We start from the raw sequence: 17,711 nt of genomic DNA, 5'->3' as shown, positions 1-17,711 counted from the left end.
TTACTGAAAAGATGTCATTGGGTTGCAATGAGTATTATAAACATCATGTATTTAGTGAGCTGTCCTGAGATGGGGCACTCAGCAGAAAGGAACCACTTTCTGAAAGCACCTTGATTTTTCCACGCTGCTTGTAGGTTTAGGAGCAGTGAATGATCCAGTCCCCACCCAGCCTGGGGCTGGGAGCCTTTCCTAAGCCTAAGGGCACAACTACCCCCACTCTCCAGGAGAATGTGGGTGCCCCAGCTTAGCACCGTCCGTCCTCCCCTTTTTTGTTCAAAGAGGCCTTGCAGAACCTCAGGGGAGGTCTGCTTTTGCTACCCAGGCATTGTTGCACTATAGAACCAGCACTAAAGTGCCATCCAACCCTTCCTCAACGGGATAGCACAGGAGGATATCTCCTCTCAGCCACAGCAGGAAAGACAATGGAAAGAAAGAAAAATGGAAACGCAGAGCCAGACTAAAGTAAAGTCTGGACTAGTCTCTGAAAACAGAGTTGTTGCAAAGGATGAGATTGAAAATTACTGTAATGTGCTGTATTCCTTTTATAGACTTTGCAAATAATAAAAAGTGATCATTAAACGAAAAAGAAATTGTGAACGAGGGGAATGGGTCTCTGCAGTGGCTCCTGGCAGGAACAGAGAGGCCCCCCCAGCTCCCTGGATGAGAAATGAACCCACAAACTGGATGCAACTGCAGACACTGATGCCCCAAGGGGCAGGTAGTGGCATCCAACCCATGCCAGGTGAACGGGTGAGTCCCAGTCCAAACCCATCACGAGTTCCCCATACACCAGGCCTGCACAGGAGCAGGGGAGGCTGATAGGCAACAATTTTCCGCCCAAACTCAGCCACAAAGACCCAGCTTTTCTGCTGGGGTGGAGCCAGGACTGTGCTGCACAAGAAACACGGCTCACAGGGAGATGCAGGCGCGAGCCCTGCCAGTGCCAGAGCAGCCCAATCCAAGGGGCAGAGCTCTGCACCTCCTGCAGCCTGGGGCACAGCCGCCCGCACACAGCGCCCAAGGACCGGGCGAGCGCGGGGAGCCCTGCAAGGTGGAGAGAGAACGGCTGGCAGGTGCCCAGGGCACAAGGTAGGATGGGCTCAGGGCTACAAACAGCGGAACGGCTCCAACCTCCCCATCGGCCACCCCCCCGCAACTCAATAAACTGGTAGTGGAGACAAAAGACCCAGCGAGCATCGTGTCCACCTCCCACCTCAGGCAAGGAATCTTGTTGGGACTCACACCCACCTAATCTTTACATGTAATTTTTCAGGAAAGCTGATCACTCAGAATGGCCTGTGCCTCAGGATACGTGTGGACTTATCTGCAGAGAAGTGTCATTGCTTGTAAACCCAAACACAGTTGCATAACCATATGGTTAAAAGATAACGACACAAATCCATACATCATTGTATTCTTACATACAAATATTGTTTAGCGACCTGATGTCGACAGAACACAAGTATCATCACGCTATTTCTTCTTCAATCTGTTTTTCTTTACATTTCAAGTAAAGGCTTTCAGAATATAAAAATAATTATTTGAAAAATAGGTAATAATACTTTAAAAGAACAACATCATATCAAATCCTACCTAAAGTCCAGTTTTGTTTCAAAGCATCCTTGAACAATCTAATCCTTGTAACGAAATAAAGTCCATGGGTAGCAAAAGGGGTTTCAAGCATTCCCCCACAATATTTGCAAACAAATTTTCTACTATGGACTAGTGATTAGGAGAAGGAAAGTAAAATTTTCTAGGAAAGAAAGCCTGCTAGCTCAATATAATTTTCAAAGTGCAAAATCCAAAAAGCTGATCAGACAATATACACAACAAACAGTAAATTATGACCCTATTCTGAGAATTCGTACACACAAGCAAAGAACTATGTCTTTTTTTCAAGTATGTTATTGCATTTTAAATCATGAAAATATCATTTTGAGCTAGGAAAAATACGACTTTAACCATTATTTTTAACCCACTGGCAGTGTTTTTATTTTTTTCTGGAAACCTGCTAGCTTCTTTTGAAAAAGAGTTTTAAAATCGACCTTGTTTCAGTAGCCACTTCTCTGTCCTAGGTATAAAATCACCATATCATATTATAAAGTGTCAATGCACCAAAAAGCGAAGGCCATTTTTTATTCCTCTTTTAGGCAGGAACAAAGCTGGCTCTTTTAACCTATGAAACAGCACATACTTTTTCTTTCACAAGCCCACCAATTTCAACACTTATTTCATACAGAGACCAAGCCTCACTTGCTCTGACCCCACCTCGCTGGAGCGGGGAGGTGCGTGCGGCACAGAAATCAGTACAGAATCTGGGCCAGCTGATTCAGATTTTGGTGGGCTCTACCCTGTGCTGCACTCAGGGCACTGTCAACATTTTGGGGGATTTCATCAATGGGCAGCAGAACTACCTTTTGGCTTTGAACACAGAGTATCAGTACAGGAAAACCATTTCAGACTTGTTTCCATCTCCCCCTGCTATGTGATAACCAAAGCCAGAGAAGCAATTTATTTTTCAGCATTTGAAAACTGATGTACCGGGATCATGATCTCCAATGCTGGTAATTGTTTGCTGCAAATACTCCTTACCCAGCACTCATGAACGAGGTGGAGAGCATCCACCAGTCTCCCACGGAAAAACCTGGCAAAGCCCAGGCTCTGTCTGAGCCGGGCACAAGATCTACAAGTACAGACACTGCAGGTTCCAGCCATTCTCTGAATATGGGGTACTCTGAAGAGACAGAAACAGCTCCCAAAGAAACAGTCACCATCTGAGATTTCCTTGGTGGCATGCAAGACTGTGGTATTGGCTGTTGTTGCAACACATGGTATTTTAGCAGCATAGTACCAGCCTAGTAGCAGGGACACAGAGCAGCACATCTCCCGTTTATTTCCTCAGGCCATACAAGCAAGCTCTGGAGCACCAGGGCTCTGCTGGAAACATTCTTCTCAGCTCTCTCAGGTCCAAAGGCTTCCCGGAGATGCACTGCACTGTCTTATGAACTTACGGCTGAACTCTCAGCCTGCCTCTCCTTGCTGCTATCTACACCATCAGCCCTGCAACTAGTCTTGTTCGTGCATAAAATGAGGTTAAAAGACAAGACAACACAGATCTCCCCAGATTGCAAGGGAAGTTTTAGCTGTCAGAAATCAAACAAGAAAGAGAACAGAGGCATCTACTGCATCATCCCTCCTTCCCTGCCGGCACCGTGAGCGACCGCAGGAGCTCAGCCACAGGACGCTCAGCAGGACGCACCTGGCGTGGCCGCGCTGGGCCTGGGAGCTGCTGTGGCCGGGCATGCGGAGCAGCCGCCGTGGCTGCAGCCCTCGCTCCCGGAGGCCTGTGCACAGCCATTTGGGAACCACATTTTAAATGAGGAAAGTGCTAGTTTTAGCACAGTTATTTTTAGTTTGTTGTTAGAAAAATGTGGCTCCGTAAAGAGAGATGTTACCCTGCCTGCTGAAAGGACTCGGGCAGGACTCCTCGGGCATCTCAGGTGCATGTTCACACACCTCCCCGAGCACAGCCCCTGTGGTAACTAGCACGAAGGGCTCTGGTCTCAGTACGAAAAATGCGGAGATAGCTCTTGGGTAGGAAGAAGCCCAAACAGGATGCTTTCAGATACCACCGGTTCAAAAAAGAGCTGCAGCTCTTTAGGCACCCGAGCACTTTAACGGAAGGGTATGCTGAAACCCTGCTGCTGGCAGAGCCGGTGCTGGAGCCCCGGGCACCAGACGCTAAGCACCCTGGCAGCGATGCCCAAAAGGGCGTAAAATCTCCGGCTTCACCCGCCCTCGCACACCGAAGCGATCCAGCGCTCCCGCCCCGGCGCCGGTTCCGGGCACCCCGGCGCGGCGGGGCTGCTCGAGCCGCTGCCGGCGCCGCGGTCCCGGGGCAGGGCCGAGCCGCGCTCACCTGCGGGGAGCGCCCGCCGCAGCCCCGCCGAGCGGCAGCAAAGTTTGCGCCGCGGCGAGGGAAGGAGAAGTTGGGCTCCCCCGCGGCGCCCGCCCCGCCGCGCCCGAACCCGCCGGCTCTTACCTGGGGCGGCGGCCGCGGCCCCCCCGCGCGGGGCGCTCGGCCTCCCGCGGCATCGTGCGCGGCGCCGCCGGATCGCCCCGGCGCGGAGCCCCGGCGCGGCGGGCAGCGGGGCGGCTGCTGGCACCGGCTGGCGGCACCGGCTGCTGGCACCGGCTGGCGGCACCGGGCGGGCACGGCGCGAGGCGGGGCGCGGGCGGCGGGCAGCGCGGCTGGGGATGCATGTGCGGCGAGAGCCGCCTTCCTCTCCCTCGCTGCCTTCGCTCCTTCCTTCCCTCCTTCCCCGCCAGCCCTGCCCAGCCCAGCCCAGCCTCTGCTGGAGACTCTGAGAATGCAGCGCCGGGTCCCCGCCCGGGACCGGCCCCGGGCAGCCGGCCCTGGGGGCCTCCCCTACAGACCGGCCGCGGGGCCCGGCCCTGGAGACCCCGCCGCGGGGCCTGGGCCGTGGCTGCGGGGCCCGGCCGCCCCGCCCTGGGGACAGCTGCCCCCCCGCCCTGGGGACAGCCGCCCCCCTCCCGCGCTGCCCCCGCCCCGGCGCCGCCCTCGCCTCGCCGCCCCGGGACCGCGCCTGTCCGGGGCCGCCGCGAGCGGCCGGGGCCACCCCGGGGGCCGGGGCCAGCGCCGGCCCCCCCCAGCCCGGACCCTCGCAGCCCAACGGCAGGCGCTGCCCAGGGCTGAGAACGCACGAACACTGTGCATGGGCGCGCAGCCCTGGGCAGGGTGCTGGGGCATCCAGCAGGCCAGGGAGACCCCGGCTGCCCCTTCCCCAGCCCTTGAATGGGGCCAGATCCCCGTGGCCCACGACAGCTTGGCAGGAGCTCTGTTAGGGGCTCTGGGCAGCACTGGGGCTGGCAGACTCCTCCTGATGTGCACCTGGGTGGCCATGGCAGCTGGTATCCTCAGCGCCCTTCTCAGGTCTCAGGTGCCTCATCCAAGCCTGCCTGACCTGTGGTGGGCACCATCCAGGCTCAGCAGCGCTGGGTCGCAGGGGCAGGGATGGCTGCACAGCTTGCTGCCTGCAGCAGTCACACACCGGCAGGATCCACAGCAGAGCGCCAGGCTTACAGACCACTCGGCATGACGAGGCCAGGTGGAAGGTGGAAGCAGGGAAGAAGCTCAGTGCTGGTGAGGCTGCAGTATCGTTTTGGGACAGATAAATCTGATCACGCAAGTCAGGATTTAGCCACAACTCAGGCAAGCAGCCCCCAGTGGGACATTTTCCAGTCTCCACTGTCCACGGTCTCACGTCTTACCTGGAAAAAATGCTCTCCTGCTTCCAGAGCAATCTCTGGTATTGGGCCTTGCACTTTGTCCCTGGAAAGAACAAGACGGAACACCAGAGAAGGGAATGCCCTGTTGCAGCATCTTTCACAAGGTGAACAAATCCTCTGCTTGGAGGAAACAGTGGTAACCCAACACCATCTGATTCTGGTACTTCCTACACAGGCAGGTGGCCTGCAGGTCAAGGAGAGGCGGTTGGAAAACAAAAGAGAATGAAACTCCTGCAGCATGAAACCAGGAGGAGTAACTCCTCCTTTCCAGGACCAGGAGATGAGCAGGACACACATCCAGCAGCAGGCAGCTGGCCTCCCTACCTTTGCACTGGCTGGCACAAGGCTTCCCATCCCCATGCTACTGCATGACTCTCACCCTCAAAGGCCAATGGGGCCCTGAAGACCTGGGAAATGCTCCATACCAGCCCCTTCAGACATGGAAGCATCTAGAAATGTCCTCAGTCCCACTCTGTGAGTGAGAACCCTCCCAGCTGCGAGCACTGCTGCCCAAGTAGATCCCACTTGTGCCTGATGCTCCTGTAGGGAAGGAGCAAAGCCGGGAGCACAGCTGCTCCACCGCTAACACTGTCTGCAAACACAGACCTAGCTCAGTGCCAGTCCAGCCCTAGGACAGCTGCTGAGCATTTGCACCAGTGTTGACACAGGCGCTGGGAACACCCAGATCCTGTCCCTGGGACAGCCACGGGGTCGCCTCTCACAGCACAGCTGGAGCTGAGCCCACCTGGAAGAAAACATCCAATAAGTTGGTGCGATACTGGGTGAAGGTGGTTCCAGCACTTACCTGTAGTCCTTTGCCAAACTGTTTTTGATAAGAGCCCCTTATCCTGTAGCCAGGGAAGGTTTGTCTCTCCTGCCATCACCTCCTCCCCTGTGTCACACCTGCTCCATGCCTGATCTGGTTGAAGATGTCCCTGCTCATTGCAGACGGGTTGGCCTAGCTGACCTTCAAAGGTCCCTTCCAACCCAAACTGTTCTATGATTCCATGATTCTATGATTCGATGCCCTCATCCTGCTGCCCTGCAGGTGCTGCTAAGGCAGCCAGGCCTGCCCAGCCCAGCACCCAGCGAGCCCCACAGAGCACTGTAACGAGGCACGTTACAACGGTCCTTCCACAAGACCTGAAATCAGCAGTGCTGCAGAACATGCCAGGTCACACAGCAGCACAGGCCTGGGGCCACACCACGCACAGTGGGGCAGGGGTGACGGAGGATGCAAAGCAGCAGAACAAGGACCACCCGTGACATGAGCACTCCCTTGGTGACCGTGACTCCCCAGATGCTGAACCAGCCGCCGCAGCTCTGTCCCACAGCCTCTCTCAAAAGTCAACAAGTCACTTTCATGTCATGTCTTCTGTTCTCAGTAACAGAAGGATGGATGGGTTTATCCTTTGACTTCGCTGCCATCCCCTTTATCTCCATGGGAATTTAGTCCTCATCTGGCTTCTCCTTTCCTCTTATTCCCATCATTACTTTAGCCCAGCATTCGAATAGCTCTTTTGTATTTCCTAGCTCTCCTCTACCTGCAGCACTCTTCCCTTATTCTGATATACTCTCCCCATCTCATTGAGCTCCAGGCCCCCTTGCTTTGTTCTCCCCCTCTCTCTCCCTTTCTTTCTGCTAGTGACTTGTTCCTTTTCTTGTTGCGATTTGTCTTCTCTGCTCTGTCCCTTTCACTCATCTATTCTCCTTATCTCTTTTTGCTCCTTCCTCTTCCTTTTCCCAGTCTTTGCACTCCCCCCCTCCCCTTCCTCTGTGTGCCTTTGTAAGGAGTTGAAAGTTAAAAGCTTTTCCAACTTGATCCTGAGGAGCTTTTCCTGGTGCTTTCATCTCCACAACACATTTGTAAAACTGCTCAGACTGAAGAGCCATGACATGAACAACTAAAGAAATATCAGAAAGAAACAGGACTTCCAACATGGGATGGAAATTTGCCTTAAGAAAATCTCCCTGTTTCACTAGCACTGAGGTTCTCTCCCCACAGTTCCTGTAAACACAACATAAAAACTGCTTACCAAGATTTCCTCTTCCTGGCCTCATCCTCCTCCCTGGCAAGTTTGGTGCAGGGAGGGGCAGACATGGGGTGCCCGAGAGCTCCCCATCACCTCTTGCCAAAAAGCAGCCATGACTGACCTGCTGTCTCCCCCCTCTCGCTCGCAGCTGCCACCAGCTTTGTCACTCCTGCTGTTTCACAAACCGCTGGCCAGAGGGAAGAGCTGATCACACCAGGAAAGATGCTCTGGCTCTTGTCCAGTCCCGCTCCCTGCTCCTCCTTCGTGCAAAGATGGCCAAGACCTGGCAAACTCTCCCAGCTGATGTGTCACCAAACCCTCGCAGCTGCCAAAAGCAATTCTTTCTTACCACTTGCTCATGTGTTCTGTGCAGGGCCCAGGCACTGCTTGGGGTAGAGCAGCTGCAGACGACTTCAGGAACATTCAGGGAAGAAGTGCTTTCGAGCCACTTCTTTCTTGGTGTCTCTGTGCAGCCTGTACTTCGCAGGGTTCACGCGTGAGCATGGGAGTACGGTCAATCTTACCTGTGATCAGTGGCAGGGAATTCCAGAGTTACCAGTACAGATCCGTGCTGTGTCACATGGAGCAAGTCATCGTGCTGTCTGCTTACTTGGAAATTTGTTCCCGAGAAGCCCATGAATTCTGGCTATTCTCACAGCTCTATGAGAGATTAATCTCGCTAAATCCTCCTACTTCTTCCCTATTGGAGAAACAGATGCAGCACAGGACAAGCTCTGTGACTCACCTCTCTGTTGGCAGAGCCAGCTCCCATTAATCTAACTCCCTGTCTCATGTCCATGTTTGGCTGGCAGGCAATCCATCTCCAGTCCAGCTCCCTGTCCAGGACGCAGCTCCCCTGTCAGTCAGGGCCCAGCTAAGGCCGGGTGCCCTGCAGTTTCTCCCTGGCAGGCGGGTCAATCTGCAGCTCACTGCCCAGGGTGACAGCAGGGGACAGGGTCTGGGATGGATGGGTGCTTGCTGGCCAAAGCAATGTCTGGCTGCAGAGGCAGCTGGGCTCAGCATCTGCACAGCAGACCTGTTCTCATTGTCTGTCCTCACCCCACCTCATCTCGGCAGAGCAAACAGAGATTCACGTAGCTCAGTCCCACCAATCTCGCTCTTCATGGGGTGCCGGGTTCAGTCTGCTGCCCTTCAAGTTCACCCTGGAAGGAGCTGAATGCTGGGTGTTAGGACTGGCAGAGAGGGCTCTGCTCCCAGAGCTGCAGCTCAGGATGACATGAAGGCTGCGTGGAAGCAAATCCTGCTGCCAGACTCCCTGCAGAGGGTCCCTGGGGGCTCACATTTGCTCCTGCTGTGCTTAGCAGTCACCTCTCGCAAGCCGCATGTCCTTGCCTCGCAGTGCCTGTCTCCTGGGCGCTGCAGCGTGGGGTGCCACGTTACCTGCCCCAGTTGCCTCCTGCCTTTTCCTGGATGCTGCTCGGGGACAGGTCTGGAAGGATGGACCCCGCAGGCTGGTTGCAACACAGGACTTTCTTCAAACCCCATGGCCAAGGAGAGGCCTCTGCACCGCTGAAAAGGCCGAGTGCTGTGATTCCCGCTGGAGACAGGGGCAACAGGTGACAGCAGCAATTCTGTGCTCACCCAGGTCCTGCAGTGCTGGGGACACTCCTTAACACACCACGGATCATGCCCACATGAAGCTGGAGCTGACACAACATGGCTGGGAGGGGCACAGCCCAGGCTGCCCTAAGTCCATTGGGCACATGTGGGCCAAAAACCCCAGTCCCTTGCCCACAGCCACTTCTCACACGCCGCCCCTTACTCCCGCCAGCCCAGCGGCCCTGCCTTGCCGAGGCTCCTCGGTGCTGCCTCGAGTGTTTTCCTGGGAGCGCTCCCGCTGTCCCACACATTTCGGCACCGCCTGCCACCAGAGCCAGGCAGCTCCTCCCCATCTTTATTCTCCCCAAGCACCGTGTCATTTGCAGACTCCACAGTGTCAGCCTTGTGATTAGATTCCAATGCCTTTATGAATAATTTGTTGCGCAATTATAAAGCAAATATTTAATTGAACTTTATGTAAAATTGCTTCTGCCTCTGAGCACTGAACCACCGGTTTGGGATAGGGCACCGTGTGGCTTCACAGGAGGCCCCAGGAGCCCCGTGAAGAGGCCAGCAGCAAACTGTCAGAGCCCTTCCCAGCAGGCTGTGACCCGCATGCAGGCAGCTGTCCCCGGCCACCCCAGCCGAGCCGATGGAGGGGAGCACTGGGACGGCTCTGCCCCCCTCAGAGGCTGCTGCAGATGCACCGGCGGCAAGATGGCAGTGCAGCTCCCTTCCCCTGGGAGCGTGGCCTCGGGCATTAGCAGGAGAATGCGTCTTCCTCAGCTGAGCAGCAGCAAGAACTGGCTGGAGCATTCCCACAGTGTGACCAGTGCTACGTTGGAAGAGCCCAGCATGAATATGTCACTCTAGAAAACATCCTTGTGACGAGTTGTTGGCAGTCAGGTTTCAGCATAAAACACTGGTTTTCCTTCTTTCCAGTCCTTTTCCTTCCAGGACAAGCCTGAAGCATGCAGAGGGGACCCCTGCACTGCAGTTGACTCTCTAGGAGAGGGAATGCCTTTGCTCACTGGCCATGTCTCAGCAACACAGGGCACCAGCCTGAACTGATAACAAGAGCTTTGGCACCAGGGTGCCGATCCCAGGAGCAGCTCCTCAGCACACGCTGGGGCCAGTGGTCTGTGCAGAAACACTCCGTGGACCAAAATATCACCTGCGGACTCAGCGGGAAGAGTCTGGATGGAGGGGGTCTGGACACACCTCAGCTTGGCCACGGCATTGCCTCTGTAGGGAAAAACATCTATATCAGCAAAACCAACAGAACTGGACAAAATCCTAATTTACCATGGTCTGTAAAAGAGGCTGAAGTGCCTATTTCCAGTGAGGCGAATTTGAAATTGAAAGAGGAAAACGAGTGCATTGAAGAGATCAGAAGCTCCTTTCCAAGTGTGTATCTGGTGCAGGTAATTGCTAACTGACCTGGAGGGGCTCTTGAAATCGACCTAATGCAGCAGATTCTGCTGCTCAGCGTGACTCCGGGCTGGGGACACGCATGTGCGTGTGGCAGCCGCAGCTGAGAACCTGTGCAGCTGGGGGGCTGGCGAGGGAAAATGCAGAGCCTGAGGCCAGGGAGGTGTTGGAGAAGAAGGTAACAGTGGCCTGTGCGCTGCTCAGCCCCGCAAGTGTCCATGTACAGCTGGAAGAAAGGGACTGGTGAGCTTTTGGAAGCCGGAGCCCTGTCTGTGCACAGGGCAGGCCTGTCTGCAGCGATGGGGAAGGAGGGCTCGGAGCCAGCCTGGGCGGCTGAGTCTGCTCAGGTGAGCTCAGCCGCTCAGGTACTGGATATGGACCGTGAGGTGGGAGCTGGAGTCCCTGCTGAAGGGTGCAGAAATGCTGGTGCCTGCTGACAGGAGTATGGGCTCATGAGTTTCTCTGCACAGACCATGGTAAAGAACAGCAGTTCCCCACGGCAGCCTGGGGCTTTGCTCTTTCCAGCAGCACTTTCCTGCCTCTCAGCTCAGCTTGGGCAGCCCCGTCACTCAGCTCGTGCTTTTGTGGCTACAGATGAAGCAGCACAACTTACCCTTTGGCTCCCTGCTGCCAGCTCACCCCAGGACCAGGTCCATTAGCTGCTGCCTCTGGCAGCTCCTCTTGATTCCCAGCCCTTGTTGCTTTTCACTTACAGGTGTTAAAGGTTCCTTTCAAGACACACCTTTCTGCTTCCTCTGCAATCCAGGTATTTCTTTAATAAATAGCATTTGTACTGGCTCTGTGATGTCTATTTGGCCTTGAGCTTTCATCTCCACTGCTGGTTGTGTCCAGCATGAAATGCTGCTATTCAGCCTATAAAAATTAATGGCTGGGGCAGTTATTTGTAGCAGTCATTCAGCATTTGCCTTGCTGGTCCAGTCCCAGACTTTGTTTGGCTCTGCTGGTAGGCTGGCAGACAGGGGGACCGAGAGGGGAGGGGGGAAGGATGACGTCCTGCTGTGGGACGTGTTCGCACAACGCCCTGCCGCCGGTGGCACAGGCACTCATGCCACGTTGTCGGCTCCCAAGGCCTACAGGTAGATGCACGGCTCACCACCCAGGCATTGTGAGAGAGTGGATAACTGAAGCCAAGCCCTAGATATGCAATATAACAAACCAGAGCAAAGAAAATGGAGGAAAGGCAGAGGTTCAGGCTATGAGGTCTGCGCTACATCCAAGGGTCCCAGATAGATGGAAAGCTTAGGACAGGGCTAATTGGCAGGAGCAGCATGATACAGCCTCCTTCTGTCATTCTCTCCCTAGTAAACACACAAGCATGCACACTCACTCTCTCATACACACATAGACACACTCACACACACACTTCTGTGGCTGTGGACACACACACGCCAGCTGAGAGCAGAGAGAAACAGGGCTCAAAGCAATTACCATCTTCCCATTACAATGGCAGAAGAACTGTGGTGCAGTGAAAGCCATGATCTGGCTGCAAAAAGCTGTGGAGAGGATGTAAGCTGAAAAATAGTTTTTTATTTCTGGTACTGGCATGGTCTTTGGACTCACACTCCAGAAAGGCAGAATAATATGACCGCTTCTGGAGTACATGAGTGTTGATCCCAGGATGTGAGCTCGGTGTTGGGAAGACCACACAATGCGGTTGGGAGTGACCAGCCCAGGCCCCCTGCGCTGGAGGGACATGAACCCCCATCCAGTGCCTCTCTGTGAGGTGCAGCTGCAGCCCCAGCTCTGCTGATCTTTCATCATGCCCAGTCCCCTCTGAGTCAAATCCTGCTCAGCCACTGCCCCTATCAGACCCACTGCTTTTAACAGACAACATCTGTGCATATCCAGTCAACTCCTGGCCTCCTCCATCCCCCTGGCAGCTCCTGGTGTACTGAGTTCTTTTTAAAGGGATTGCTTCCCTCATGCCATTTATTGTTCTGCCGTTCCCAGTAGCAGGCTTCTCTGCGTATATGATAAGCTTCTCCAGCATTTCCAAAGTGCAACGGCAGGAATCTGAACCTCCCAAAAGGCATGTTGTAAGTAAATCACATTGAGCTCCTTTGCTTACTCAGTTACCATTATCCAGAGGGCAATCCTAACTTTCTAAAAATGTTAGTATTTCCAAATTGTGCAATTGTGTCTTCCCTACTACTTTCAAATGGCCCAGTGTAGGTATTTTTAGAATAGATTCAAACATAGTCCATCACACCCTTTGTGCACATAAATACTCACCTGTTTAGCTGTTGTACACCTTCCTTTCCTTTTCCCAGTGATACCGTCCTACTAACCTACCCTGAAATTGTCTTTGTCCTGAAGTTAGCTGTGGCACAGAGTCATGGAATGGCATCTCTTGACTGTTTTCACCACTTCACAGGGTAAAGTCTCTGAGTTGCTCTTACTGGCTGAAAGTCCTCCAGAGCCATGGCTGTGGCTGCAGCTTTTATGAGCACACATGCTGAATCCTGTTTTGCAGGCTTTTACAATGATACGGTTTAGGGTCACATATGTTGTAACTTGGAGTTTTCTGGGAAATACTCCCAGTTTCTGCTGGTGCTCGGTATCTGCTGCCGGTGATGGTTTCTCCTCTGCCATGGGTGGGCAGAGGAGTCCTCGTGTCCAGCAGACTTTGCTGTTGCAGTTTCTGGCTCTTGTACATGCGCTTGCCTTTCCTTTTATGCTGTATACAGAATTCTGCAGATGAGTCTGTATTCACAATTCTCACAGATCCTCAGCTCCAAGGTTTTACTGCAGGTCTTTAATTCTGTCACATATTGATCAACTGTTTCTACTTGCATGAAAAGGATTTGAAATGTTAAAATGATTCATTGTTTTGTGGGATACACAGTCACATTTTGTCATGTTTACATTTTCTCTTAAACATTCCTCTCCTCCTCCCACCGGAGGCACAGAGACTGGGGCTTTTGCGTTAGTGCTTCTTTCATCTGCACTAATTGCTGTTAAGTGGATCTCAAACTGCCTGACAGTTTCCGTTCTCTGCTGCATCCCAGCAGGGAAGGATTTAGCGCTGGACCTTGTGATATGCTTGTTAGTTCTTCCAAGAGCTCCTGGAAACCACTAAATTTTATACTCAAATTTTGTCAGAGCCACCTTGCAAGGAAAGTACACGTGTGAGGAAAAGATTGACTCCACTGGGGCTGCTGCTGAACCAGCCCTGACACCAGCGACATTATAGCTTCCTAAACTGTGAATCACAGGGGGTAAAAATAATTTCCCAGAGTGTCTTTCTGCATCCCCTGTCCTGAGAACTAGCAACACTTGATATCATGCAAGCACAGAGCCCACTGATGGCAGCGCACACTCCCGGGACACGGGAAGCCTCATCTGCTGCCGGACTCTGGGGAGTTCAATGCATCCCGGGAGAGTCGAGCGGTGGCGTGCGCTGCTCTGCACTGAGCAAAGAGGAGCATGCCAGCCGAGAGCTCTGCAGTGCCATTGCTCTCACATTGCAAGTCCCTCCTTCCTCCGCCAGTGTCTGGAGACAACCGGCTGGTGCCCCCAGAGACCCCTCCTTTGGCCCAGCAGCAGCGAGCCCCTCGGCCAGCTCTCCAGCAGGTCATGTTTGCCCAGTGCCTTCCTCACTATGCCCCAGAGCTGCCAGGACACACACACACTGGTTGGTGTTTAACCCCTCCTGGCCCTAGGCTGGCAAGCAAGGTCCCGAGTCCTTCACCCAGGCGCGGTGCTGCGGCTCAGCCCATGGCACACACGGCAGAGCAGCAGCCTGGACGGGCTGCTGGGCAAACACCAGCTCATTGCCCCACGGTGCCCCGGGAGCCCTGGTCTCCAGGATGCCAGATCTGCAAGGCCGTGCCAAAGCAGGGCCATGCAACGTTCAGAGCACGGCTCCTGGGGAACTCCTGCAATTGCCTTTGGAGAAATAGCAGCAGCCTGCGCCATGGCCCTGGGGCAGGGATGAGCAGCAAGCTGCACATGCCGCTTCCTTCTCTTAAACTTCAAACGCACCATCAGACCTAAATTATTCACTTGTAATCCCTGGAGCTGGCAGCAGCTCAGAGAGGATCCAGCTCAGGTGATAAGAAGGAAGAAAGAAAAAAAAAGAACCCATTAAATTTAAAAACCTCTGAGAGTCATAAAATGTAAAAATATATTCAGGACAGGAGCCAGGCCAGGATGGGGAGGCTGGGTGCAAGCAGGGTCTGACGCTGGAACTCTGAGAATGAGGGAGGTACCACCAAAGGTGAGGGAACCTGGGGCTGAGAAGGCTGGTGGGGCTCGGTGGTCCTGGGTGCTCCGCGCTGTTACCTCTTCCAGCTCCTCCTGGGCCTTTGTCCTGTCCCGGTGGTGCAGACGCACCAGCCTGGCTCGGAGGGGCTGGCTGGGGCTGCTCCTCTCAGGGCTCCGCAGACGGAGCAGCTGCAGCGCTCACCTCGGCTGCCGGCACCTGCGGGAGCACGGATCGCTCCTTGGAAGAGCAGCCAGATGGGAAGGTCTGCGTGAGCCTGATAACAGCTGCTGCTTGGCTGCTCTCTCTGGCACAGGGGACACATGTGCCAGTGCCTGGGGCTCCAGGGAGCAGGGGGGCATGTGCCCTGAGGCCAGGCTGGCACAGCTGGAACCTCCCTGGGGAGGGCAGGATGGATGCTCAGCCCACGCCCAGGGCAGGCAGGAAGCGGTGCCCCGGTGTGCTCAGGCTCTGCAGATGCTGAGCCGCCTCCTCGTGCTCACGGCAAGCACAGAGCCGGTGCTGTGGTGCAGTGAGAAGCTGGCACCTCTTCCCTAAGAGGGCTCAAGGGCTTTGTCCCTGCCCTGAGTCAGACTGCAGGACACGGCTGGCTCTGCACCACCCGGGGCAGGGCGGGAGCCCGAGGTCAGACACGTGCTTTGCTTGCACTGATGCCAGCAGAGCAGCTGTGGACGCGAGGGGGACAGCCAGGTGAGAGAAAGGCCTGGCTGTTAGTGCCAGGGGTGCCGAAATTCACTATTATGCTACACTCTAAACTGATTTTTAAAGTTCTCTTTCTACTGGAGGTGGTGAAAACACAGTGCCAAGTAAGCTGCCCTCACTTTTCTGCACAGCAATCAATAATCCATCACCGCATCAAACCAGATGGCAATGGGCACCTTCACCCAGCACACGCCAATTCCAGCTCACTCACTCTCCACCAAAGGCATCTCAACAAGGAAAGCAGCTCTACATTTTCTCCACATGCAGAAAGCACCAGAGCAAAGCAAGGCTGCTGAGCAGGCTGGGGCAAGTACACAAGGATGGAGGATGTTTCCTGGGTGTGGAAAGGAGAGGAAGGCCTGGGGAAGGTCTCCTGATGCCCGGGAACCATTGAAGCCACAAGCGGCAGGACAAACAGGAGGGTCACTAGTTCAGCAAAAGTTTATTCATGCTTCCAGATCAGAACTTGCTGCCTCAACACTGGCGGTCTTGGAATTTATCCTCTGCGATAGATGTGATGGCAAATACAAAACCTGGACTTTTCAACCCATTTTCACACTTAGTGCCTGTGAGATGGGCTTCGCCTGTTAGGTAGGTGAAGAGACCACAATGATTTTATTGGAAAGGGAAGTAGAAAACAAGGCGGAGAGAGTGAAGATTGTGATCAGTCACAAAACGATCAAACCAGAAACTAAAGCCCAAGGTGCAGCATTTTTTTTTCTCATGCAAACCTCTCTGCACCCTTGTGCTCAGCTCCTGCCTGCAGCACCAGGCAAGGGCAGTGGCAGCAACAATGATGCAGAGATGGCTGCAGGTGCCACTTCTGCACCGGGCAGCACAGGTTCTGCACTGCAGGCCAGTGACTGGCTTCTGCAGCAGCCCTGGGCTGACATCAGGCCCCATCAGAGCTGCAAAGAACATCCTTCCTGCTGGTGCTACACCCCAGTGACCCACCCCGTGCGCTTCCTAGTGGCCTGAGGATTCGCGGGTCTCCGCACCCATCACAGCCCAGCTGCTCGCTGTGCAGAGCGGAGCCAGCAAACAGCTCGTCAGGAACAAAGCCCATTCCCCAGCGGGCTGGGCTGCCTTGCCTGCAACTAAATATTCAGAGGAACTGTGCACCAGCCCTTTGATCAGCAATTTATCTCTCCATGCCACAAGTTTCCTGGAGCCTGGTGTTTCCGCCCCATGCTCAGCCCAGGTCCCAGGAGCCTGGGAGACAGGTGTGAGGAATTAGCTATAGGGACTAATGCTCTGACAGGAACCAGCACCGAAAGCAGGGGACAGAGTGTAATGTTTATTACATTTGAAGCAAAGCAAACATGTGGCCTACTTATGTATCTAGAGAGAATTAATTGGGGAGCTCCACAAAGCAGCAGATTATAAATTAGAATAATTTTCACTGACTTCAGCCCATTCATCTTATTTCTCAGCAGGTCTGTCAGCTCAGCCTGACATGGCCATGTGCAACCCCAGACCCACAGGCTGCTGTCACCAGCCCACCCCACGGGCACTGCATGCCTAAACCCATGGGACACGTGTGGCGTCAAGCTGAGTCACACACCTTGGAAAGAAAGCAAACCCAGAGCCTTGGGGATGCCTCCAAAGGTGCTAAGTGCCACCAGCTCTCATCTGCAGGGTATTCAGAGTGCTCTGCTCCAGGGACTGGTGCAGGATTTGTCCTGTACTCATAGATCCCTAGGGGACAGTGTGCATATTGATGCTGGGATCATTTCTCTCCACAAGGTCACCTGCTGCCTTGCTGGAAGGCATGTTACAAGAGCCAACGGAGATGTCTGGGCAACACCTGAAAAGGAGGATCTATTCCTGAAGATGCAGTTCAGGTCAGGCCACAGCCATCCTGATCTCAACTCTCCTGCTGTTCACAGTGATCAGAGGTGGGATCAGAGCCTCGCAGCACCCACCTGTCCAAATGAGAACACTCCCAGGAGGGCACCTGCAGAGCTCCAGGCACAGTCAAAAGAGTTTCCACAAGGAGGAGCAAAAGTCTGGCCCAAGAGTCCTTCTAGCCCATGTTGTATCTCCAGAGTGGCCAACAGCAACTGCCTGGAGCAGAACAGGGACAGGAAGGCAGGCGTGATGCTCTTCCTTGCACTCTCCCAGCCTCCAACAGTTTTCAGCTCAAAGAGACACACAATGATCTGTACTTGGTATTTTCCGCTAAACGATCCAGAGGCAGGATGCCCCAGGAGCTACTGTGCTGCAAGGGCTTCAGAGATGCACACAGCAGCCTTGCCTCAGCTGGCAGGGCCAGAGGAGCTCCGTCCCACGGCAGGGACTCCTGGCAGCCTGTTTTCAGCAGCTGCAGTGACCTGGGCCCGTGCAAGAGCCGCTCGGCGCCAGGCTGGCTGATAATTTGTGTCATAAAGAGAGAGTTTGTTCAAATGGTATTACTAATTAGTACAGAA

Source organism: Caloenas nicobarica, chromosome 15 (genome assembly GCF_036013445.1).
Source record: "Caloenas nicobarica isolate bCalNic1 chromosome 15, bCalNic1.hap1, whole genome shotgun sequence".
Taxonomy (NCBI): Eukaryota; Metazoa; Chordata; class Aves; order Columbiformes; family Columbidae; genus Caloenas; species Caloenas nicobarica.
This window is presented reverse-complemented; position numbering follows the sequence as displayed.